The 9,320-nt window shown below is 36.5% G+C and overlaps 1 long non-coding RNA gene across 1 annotated transcript; it reads left to right on the top strand.

Moving 5' to 3' along the window:
* The first annotated feature begins 1,495 nt into the window (after positions 1–1,495).
* Positions 1,496–6,582, top strand: LOC122138910. Its single transcript, XR_006155883.1, has 3 exons — positions 1,496–2,885; positions 4,354–4,425; positions 4,677–6,582. It is a non-coding gene; the product is annotated as an uncharacterized LOC122138910 (long non-coding RNA).
* The last annotated feature ends 2,738 nt before the right edge of the window (positions 6,583–9,320 follow it).

Raw genomic sequence — 9,320 nt, 5'->3', positions numbered from 1 at the left:
TTGATCCTGGAACAACATTCCTATCAACCAATCAGAATTGAGGGATAACTTTTCAGGAAATATCTGTTTTAGGCTTACGATCAGGGTTAGGTGCTTCTACTCCCTTGTTAAACAGCTATCATTTCACACTGATTTTAGGAACAAATTAGGGGTAGGGTTAGGTTTAGGGATAGGGATTGGGTAAAGTCTATTTTTGGACCGTTATGTTGATCCAGGATCAACAAAAGATGTTGATCCAGGAACATATCTTACTTGGCAAAATCACGGCGACCGGAGGTCCATACTGTTAGCATTAATCTCAATAGCAGTTGCTTTTCTGGTGCAGGTTTGTAATCTGCCATCTTTGCTCAGAATGGAATGATGCAGCTGTATTTTTATTTTTAATTGTGAATGACAGTGTACAGTATCAGTTTACTTGTTTTGCCTGTTTTGTTATTGTAGATAGTTGTCTCCAGATGGATATGCATTATTCATCAGGACTGCAATATGATCAGCGGACCAGCAGGTGGCTGCAGGAGGCGAGTGTGTATGTGGACTGCAGTCCCACGCAGCACATGATTCTGTGAGCAGTTGCTCCATATGGGCAGATTCAAGATCAGTTTTTTCTCCTCAGGCCAGAAATGCACTTGGTGGAGGACAGAGCTGAGAGACTTTTTTTTGAGACCAGAAATCACTTGTGGTGTGATGGAATTTTGCAACACCATTAATCCACTACTAAATCGACAGCGTGATCATTATACTCCAATTCTTGAATGATTCCCATGAGCCGGTTCTTTTGTGAATCGAACTGAGCTTTTCTTGTAACCTGATTACATGACGAGAGATTCAATTAACTCTAATGAATCAGGATTTTTTTTTAGTAAATCAGAAACATACAGCACAACCAGTGTAGTTCAATGCCTGAATGAATGACTCCTATGAGCCTATGAAATTAAAAGGATAGTTCATCCAAAAATGAAAATTCTGTCATGAATCACCTTCATGTTGTTTCAAACTTGTAATGCCTTCGTTCATCTTCAGAGCACAAATGAAGATATTTTTGATGAAATACGAGAGCTTTTTGACCCTGCATAGACAGACACAACATACAGTAGATAGCAGCACAACTGACACATTCAAGGCCCAGAAAAAAAAAAAAAAAAAAGTGAAAAGTGACATGACATGCAGCCAAGTATGGTGACCCATACTCAGAATTCGTGCTCTGCATTTAACCCATCCAAAGTGCACACACACACAGAGCAGTGAACACACACACACACTGTGAACACACACCCGGAGCAGTGGGCAGCCATTTTTTTATGCTGCGGCGCCCGGGGAGCAGTTGGGGGTTCGATGCCTTGCTCAAGGGCACCTAAGTCATGGTATTGAAGGTGGAGAGAGAAACTGTACATGCACTCCCCCCACCCACAATTCCTGCTAGCCGGAGACTCGAACTCACAACCCTTCGATTGGGAGTCCGACTCTCTAACCATTAGGCCACGACTTCCCACAGTAAGGACTTTGTTAAAATAGTCCATGTGACATCAGTGGTTCAACTGTAACTTTATTAAGCTACAAGAATACATTTTGTGCACAAAGAAAACAAAAATAACAACTTTATTCAACAATTTCCTATTTTCCATGTCAGTCCGTGAATACACAGTGAAAGATTCTAATGAGTCGGCTCTTTTTAGTGGATCAAAAACATACAACACAAACTGTGTGATCTGATCCAAACACATACAGTTTACAACTGAGACGTTAAGGCAGTGTAATAACTGACTGGTTGTATGTGTATACAAATTGCATTCATTTTTTTTTTTATATATATTTATTTCCCTAAAGTACTTAAGCATTAATAGAATCTTAAGGAACCAGGATCATTAATGTATTCACTGTTCCCATGCAGTTACATTTCAGTAATGCTGTCTACAGTACAGTACATAGGCTTTGAAGTAGCTCTCTAGGTTTTTAGAGTGTTATTATGTTGTTTGAATGATGAACTCGCTCGAGGAAAACAACAACTAAGGCTCTCTGTGTCCTGAACTGCAATCCAAGTTATGACAGCAGTTGTTGCAATTGCTCATGTATTGTTGTAGCCAATTTTTGCTTGCATCAGAAAGGGTTGTTCAGCTGTCAAATCACAGTGCAGTATTCTATTATCTCAACTCATACTAGGAAACGGTCTGTATATTCACAATAACCCACTGTTTCTAACCTCTCAATGTTTCTTCTTTCCTGTATGGGGTCCGTTCACCGGATCCCAGAGGAGTACTACGGTAACATTGCCTCACAACTTATGACTGTGTATTAATGACTATGTTCTGCTTTGCAGCTGCAGAAAAGGCGTTGGCTGTGGGATATTAAAGCATGATCTCTTGGCAGAATTCCACAGAGAAATATCAAAATGTTCCGTGATCTCCTATTGTGATGGTTGGCTCAGTTCAAGAGAGCTGCCTTTCTTTTTTGCCAGACAAACATGCTCCACCATAGCTATAAATTAATGAAAGGTGCCATTCGTAGCAAAGACATTCAGACAGTTTGAGCACACCAAAGTCTGACATACAGTACATTGTTTTTGTTGAAGTCTGCCCCGTTGGGTGGAGATGGCTTCCAGCGTCCCTTTTTGTAGCTGAAAATATGATCCTTCCAAAATGAAGGTATGACTGCGATGGAAAAAGCAACAGAGACTGCGGCACTGCAGGCTCACAGACCTTCAGACACAGCTTTCATCATTAAAGACCCATCAGAGCCTGTGAACGGCCCTTACCTCTGGATAAAACCCAAATAATAATCAATCACAAGGCTGACCAGCCAAGATGCACAAACACAAAGCCCCTGTTTTCCCTCAGAGAGCGGAGAACTCATGCCTTGAAGGTATACAGCATGAAATCTCCATGAAAATGGTGAGTTTGTTTAACATATTGTTCTCTGGCCCATTTTTTTTATGTCAGAAAGATATTTTAATTATATTGACCCTGTCTACCTTTCATCGATGTTTTAGACTTTTGTAGTGCAACTGTTGTGCACAGCAACCAATTTGAATGAAAAGTTAATAAAAAGATGAAAGAATGTGAGACTATGCATGTGATCAGAGCTATTAGGTAAGGGAGATTGAGGCTGGAGGTCTGGATGAAAGAAGCAGAGGTCAATTACCTAATTCATTACGATTTCCACCTGTTAGCTGCCACTAAAAAAACATCTAGAACACAAAAAGGCCAAATCTCAAGCTCTGTGAGGTAGGCATATCTAGGTATGACTTAAATAGCGCTGGAGAATATAAGTGATACGTTTTTGGAAGGAATCTGTTATGCTCACAATGGCTGCATTATAACTTTTCTATGTTAATATATTTTAAAATGTAATTTATTTCTGTGATGGTAAAACTGTATTTTCAGCAGCCATTACTCCAGTCACATGATCCTTCAGAAATCATTCTAATATGCTGATTTGGTGCTCAAGAAACATTTCTTCTTATTATCAATGTGCTGCTTAATATTTCTGTGAATTCTGTGATGAACACAAAGTTCAAAAAGCTAAATTTATTTAAAACAGAAATGTTTTATGATATTATAAGTGTCTGTAACAAAAGTTTAATTTCTTTCAAAATAAAATCTTACTGAGCTCAAACTTTGAATGGTCCTCACACAAAAGTATTCCTCTCCCCTAAGATACTTCGCATTCACTCGCAAAAGCATTGATATATGTATAGTTTTCCCTCCAACTGCATTTATTTCCATTACAAAAGTTTTGCGAATCAATGCAAAGTTGCTTGGGGAAACGCAATACTTTTGTCAGCAAACACAAAAAGCATTGAAATATAATTTTTTCTCCCATAACATTTTTTCTATCATCATGTCCCTTTAGGGGTCTGTAGTTTTGAGATATTTTGCAACAGAAAACCTGAAGGTGAATACTTTGTAATCCCTTGTGTTATCAAAACGTTCTGACAACTTAATCACAACAAGCCCCAGATTTCAGGATCACAGTTTTTCAATGTTTTTTCAGTGTTCACAAGACCTAATTGCTGCAGTGACTTTTTTTGATATTTCAGTCCTGGTGTTAATGGGACAGTAGCATTGTCACTAGCACACCATAATTTACAATGCTGTGCTTGTGGACTAGAAAAGATACATCACATGACTTCCTGACTGCAGCACACATTTATTTGGTTACTGATAATGTGCAGTTCATTATGGAAGGAGGAACAAATATCCTATATAAGTGTAACACTCATGTATATCCTTTGCCCCAGAAATGGCAGGATATAAAAGTGAGCCAAATACATACAGATGTTGATCACAGCAATCATCTGCACTGGGAGGAATTGGGGCTTCACCATGGGATTGTCTGTGTCGTCTTGTCTTTCTGCAGCTCTTCCAGTCGGTGGAGGAATTCGTGGCAAGACAAGACAGAAATTGAAACCTGCCGCTCAATGAATTGAAGGTATGTCAGGAATTATAAATGGACTGAACACGGCTTGTGTACATTGCTAGAGTGTATAATATTCTTTGTGCTTATGAATAGCGACTATCAAGTTTGTGGGGAAATTTAGTCAAATTAATAATCTAATAAACTTTTCTTGACTGAAATGCCATCTTAAAGGAATCTTTCAGCCAAAAATGCAAATTTACTGAAAATGTATTCACCTTCTGGCCATCTAAGATGCAGATGATTTTGTTTATTCTTCAAAACAGATTTGGAGAAATTTTGCCTTACATCACTCAATGGATGCCCTGCAGTGGATGGGTGCCATCAGAATGAGAGATCAAACAACTGATAAAAACATTAAGATTAATTCATTAAGGTTTCCACCTGTTAGCTCCCACTAAAAACATCTAGAACACAAAAAAGCCAAAGCTCAAGCTCTGCGAGGTATTGAGGTTGGTAAAAACAACATAATAGTTCACATTTTTGGGAGAACTATTCATTTAAATGTTAAAAAAAAGTAAGTCATAGTCTTTTATGGAAGTTATTAAAAAAGTGTAACAGATTATTATTTTTTTTTTTAATTAGAAGTTATAATATTTATTAATTGTTAAGTGGATTGTTGTGGACTGTAGTAAGCTTATGTTCACTGATATAAAAATATATTGATTTTCTAAAGCCACATTTTGTAATATCTATTCAATGCTTTAGTCATCTGCCATAAAAAAAAAATCATTCAAATCATCTTCATTTTCATAAATGCAATTAATTTGATTAATTAAACAGTTTATCATTTAATTAATTAGATTAAATATGCACACACACAAAACAAAAATTCATGTCCTTGTGCTCCCTTGTGTAAAAATGTGCAAATATAAATACAACATAAAAAATATGTTTTTCATTGTCTCTCTGATTGATGACCTCGTTCAACCTGTTAAAGTATATACACCGGAAATTATAACAATTTTACATTTCTTTCTCATAAAACCTACTGGTAGGAAAGCAATACATTGCATTGTTGTAGTGTAATCAAAATGAAAAATATGTTTACCTGCAACCCTTAAATTATAACTTGTTTTGTGTGCACACAGTTGTGAGAGCATGTAAAGCTGTTTTTATTAACTGAAAATACAGAGGAAGATAATCCCTCCAGACACACACAGCTCCAGCTCGCACAATATCTGGCAAAAGCAGGAGCAACGAGCAGATAGTCCTCCCATCTAATGAAGGCAAGAGAGAAAAACAGACACCTTCAGTGTCCAGATGGGAGTCCGACATATTTTTCATCAAGACATTCATAATAGTTAATAGTTAAACACTGAAAATGTCTCCACAACAGTTTGATTACCAGATGCTGGATATTTCTGGGGGTTTTAATGAGATCATATCAAATTGCCCTTCAGTGCCTTTGAATAAAAGACTATTCCAGGTCATGGGTTATTTAAAGGGAATTTAATGTGAGCGCTTAGCGAAGTGCTTGAGCTAAATGTAAAATCCATCTTGTGGACAATGTTGAAATGAGATCAAGTATAATAAAGGGTTTTTTATTTGATAGTCTAATGATGACTGGCCTTCTGCCCTGGACTCAAAGCAAGTGAGTCATGTTAGGGGGCAAATCTGCCTTCTAAATGTACAAAACAAAACATACAGTTAAATTTACAGCAAAAACTGTCCGATGCGGTTGCTTGAATTTCACATTCAGAATTAGCATTTATAATGTATTTACTGTATCAACTTTATTCGTTTTTGTTTTGTAAAAGAGAGAATACATGTTTGGAATGACATGAGGCTGGGAAAAAAACTATTTGGGTGGACTATCATTTTAATGAAGGAAAAAGCCTCATAAATTAAAAATGACGCACATCCTACATGTGATATGTTCTATATTTAAACTCAAGTTTGTCTGCTCACGTCAAATGGAACATTTTTATGTGGAGATTCTGGCCCAAAGACAAAATCTCAGTATCACATTAATGGAGTCAATCATTAGCCTCCTAGTGGCAGGCCTGATAACAGTATTAAGGTCAGAGAGTACCAGGGCTTGGGGCAAAAATGCCCCAGATGTTTCAGATGTGGGTATAAAAAGTGCCTTATGTTTTGATAAATTTCTTGCCATGGGTTAAGCAACCATAATAACTATTTGAACGAACTGATTCAACTGATGTATTTGACATACACCACTGTTCAAAAGTTGGGGTCAGTAAGACTTTATAAAAAAAAAAAATAATAATAAAAAAAAAAAAAAAAAGGAATACTTTTATTTCACAAGGATGCATTAATCAAACGTAAAGACATTTATAATGTTATTTTTTAACTTTCTTTTTATCAGAAAATCCTGTAAAAATATCACAGTTTCCACAAAAATATTAAGCAGCACAGTTGTCTTCACATTGATAATAATATGTGTTTCATGAGCATCAAGTCAGCATATTAGAATGATTTCTGAAGGATCATGTGACACAGACAAGACTGGTGTAATAGCTGTTGAAAATGCAGCTTTGCCATCGCAGGAATAAATGACTTTTTAAAACATTAAAATAGAAAAGAAAAAAAAAGTTTTTTAACAAACTTTAGAAATGCAGTGTATATGGATGACGTGTGTTGCATAAAGTTTAAAAAATGCCCTTAAAAATCAATTCCAACCGGTTGACATCATTGCCACAAATAAACCCTAATAAAGTTCTGCAGTCAGATTTGGTAAACCTTTGATTACCTACAGTACACTGTCTTGGCACACAATGAAAATGATTCATGTCTACAACTCTGAGCTTTCTGAAGCTCATCCAGCTCCTTGATTTCATTTCCATTCTTTTCTCTGAAGCACCATATATTGACATTAACAAGAAGCCTTAATGGTTTGCCATCTAAAATGATTCAGAAAAGTTCCAGTGGAGTGTCAAGATTAGGAGGGGGAGAATGAAAGACAGAGCAACAGCCTCAAGCTATGTTTGCTCCCTCTGCCTCCCATATGGCCAGAGATCTGCTTGTTCCTTTCTTAGCATAACATAACTTCCCTTCTGTGTTTTAGATGAATACTGATCCCAAGCTTTTCCTGAGGCCTTTTATGGCTTTAGATGTGATTTCGATCACAAATACCTTTTTTAACTACTAGTTTCAGTGTGTTGCCCCATTTAAAGGTAACTTGAAGAAAACGGGAGGCTTTTGAATGTAGTTAATGGCAATATTAAAATGTCACACCGAAGTGTACTGTTGACTGTATTATTAAATATGAGAGACTTTTTGTTTATGCCTGCTATGATGCCGGTAATAGATAATATGTCGTGAGGGAGGAGACACTGACCTCTGGGTTCGACTTTTACTGACATTTGAAACTATTTGGAAAGTTCTCCTTTTATGTTCTTTGTTATTTAGCAGGCGCTTCCTTCGATCAGAATGATTATGTAGTTGGTACCATACGGCTAAAACAGCACAGCTATAGAAGAGAAACCTTGAACTTTTTATGGAAAATAATAATCATGACATTTAAAGGTCTTTCTGAACCATACCTTCTAAGCTATACCTCTCACAGCAGATTTTGGGAAATGGAAGGAACTTTTTGCACATGGATCTTTTCACTCACAGTTTAGACTGAAAGTATCCATGCGTGAGATATAGAGCAGCTGGAAAGAGAATTACCTTAGTGCAGAGTGAGTGGCCTATAGATGAAGCATCACAGCAGACAATGCATCGCTGTAAGAGATGAAAGCAGCTGTTGTCAAAGAGAGAAGAGTGACAAAAGGTAATCATATAGGTGATTTATAAAGCTTTACAATTCAACTATAAAAACCATATATGGAAGTATCCTTGTGCTTATATGTTGATTTTTTTTATTTTTAAATAGAATAGAATTTTAATATCTGTTAAAATGCATGTTGATCACATTACACTGGATTATTCTTTAACTCTGACAAAGTCAGGAAGGCATATTCTTTTTATATTTTGAATGAATTTAAAGTTCAAATTCAAGCAGTTAGGGTTTGCCAACCACTGGGAAGTGATGGCAGGTTATCCTGATAATGAATCTGCATTTTTCATTTTTTTATAACAATAGAGATAAGTGATTATGTAGCAAGTCGCAATGACAATTCAGCTGGATCACAGATCTGCATTAGAAAGTCAGTGGGATTGTTGGCTGTCACCAGCTAACTGACAACAAAATCGCATCGTCTTCTTTGACACTTCATGCATGCCAGAAGCTTCCTTTTGGGAGAGCTGGATGTCACTGGTTTCTATAATATATTTGAAGATTAGCTAAAACTAACTTATTCTCTTAAAGGGCACCTATTATGCAAAATTCACTTATATGTTGTTTGAACATAAATGTGTGTTGGCAATGTGTGTACACAACCACCCTATAATGATAAAAATCCACCAGCCCCTTTAAATCACCATAAACCATAAGCAGTGTATCAGAACAAGCCATTTGCAGAATCTGCACCGCACACAGTCCAGCATGTTTATCTCCACACTAGAGCATTTAAAAGCAGCATTCAAATAAGAAACATCTTCTAATTAGAGCTAAATCATTCATTCAAGAGCAGTGAGCGATTTTCTGTTTTTATTTTATTGTTTGGGTCATATATCAGCATAGACAGAAGTATAGATAACATTACTGTATATCACGCTGCTGTCACTTAATACACCAATCTAATATGTAATTTCTTTCCCAGCTGTTTAGCTTCACAGACATAACCAACTGTTTTTGTAACTTGTGTGTGTAACATAAACGTATGTGTATTTGAGCATTTAAGTGCAATCAGACATGAAAGAGAACTTTAGTGTAGTACTCACATGCCTTGTGACATCCGCTTTCTCTGTGCGTGTTTGTAAGTCGCTTTGGATAAAAGCGTCTGCTAAATGAATAAATGTAAATAATCGTGTTTCGTATTTGTGATCAGAAAACTGTCTAT

The sequence above is a fragment of the Cyprinus carpio genome, chromosome B11 (assembly GCF_018340385.1).
Source record: "Cyprinus carpio isolate SPL01 chromosome B11, ASM1834038v1, whole genome shotgun sequence".
Lineage (NCBI taxonomy): Eukaryota > Metazoa > Chordata > Actinopteri > Cypriniformes > Cyprinidae > Cyprinus > Cyprinus carpio.
Note: the sequence above shows the minus strand (reverse complement) of the source record. Positions and strands in the feature narration are given on the sequence as shown.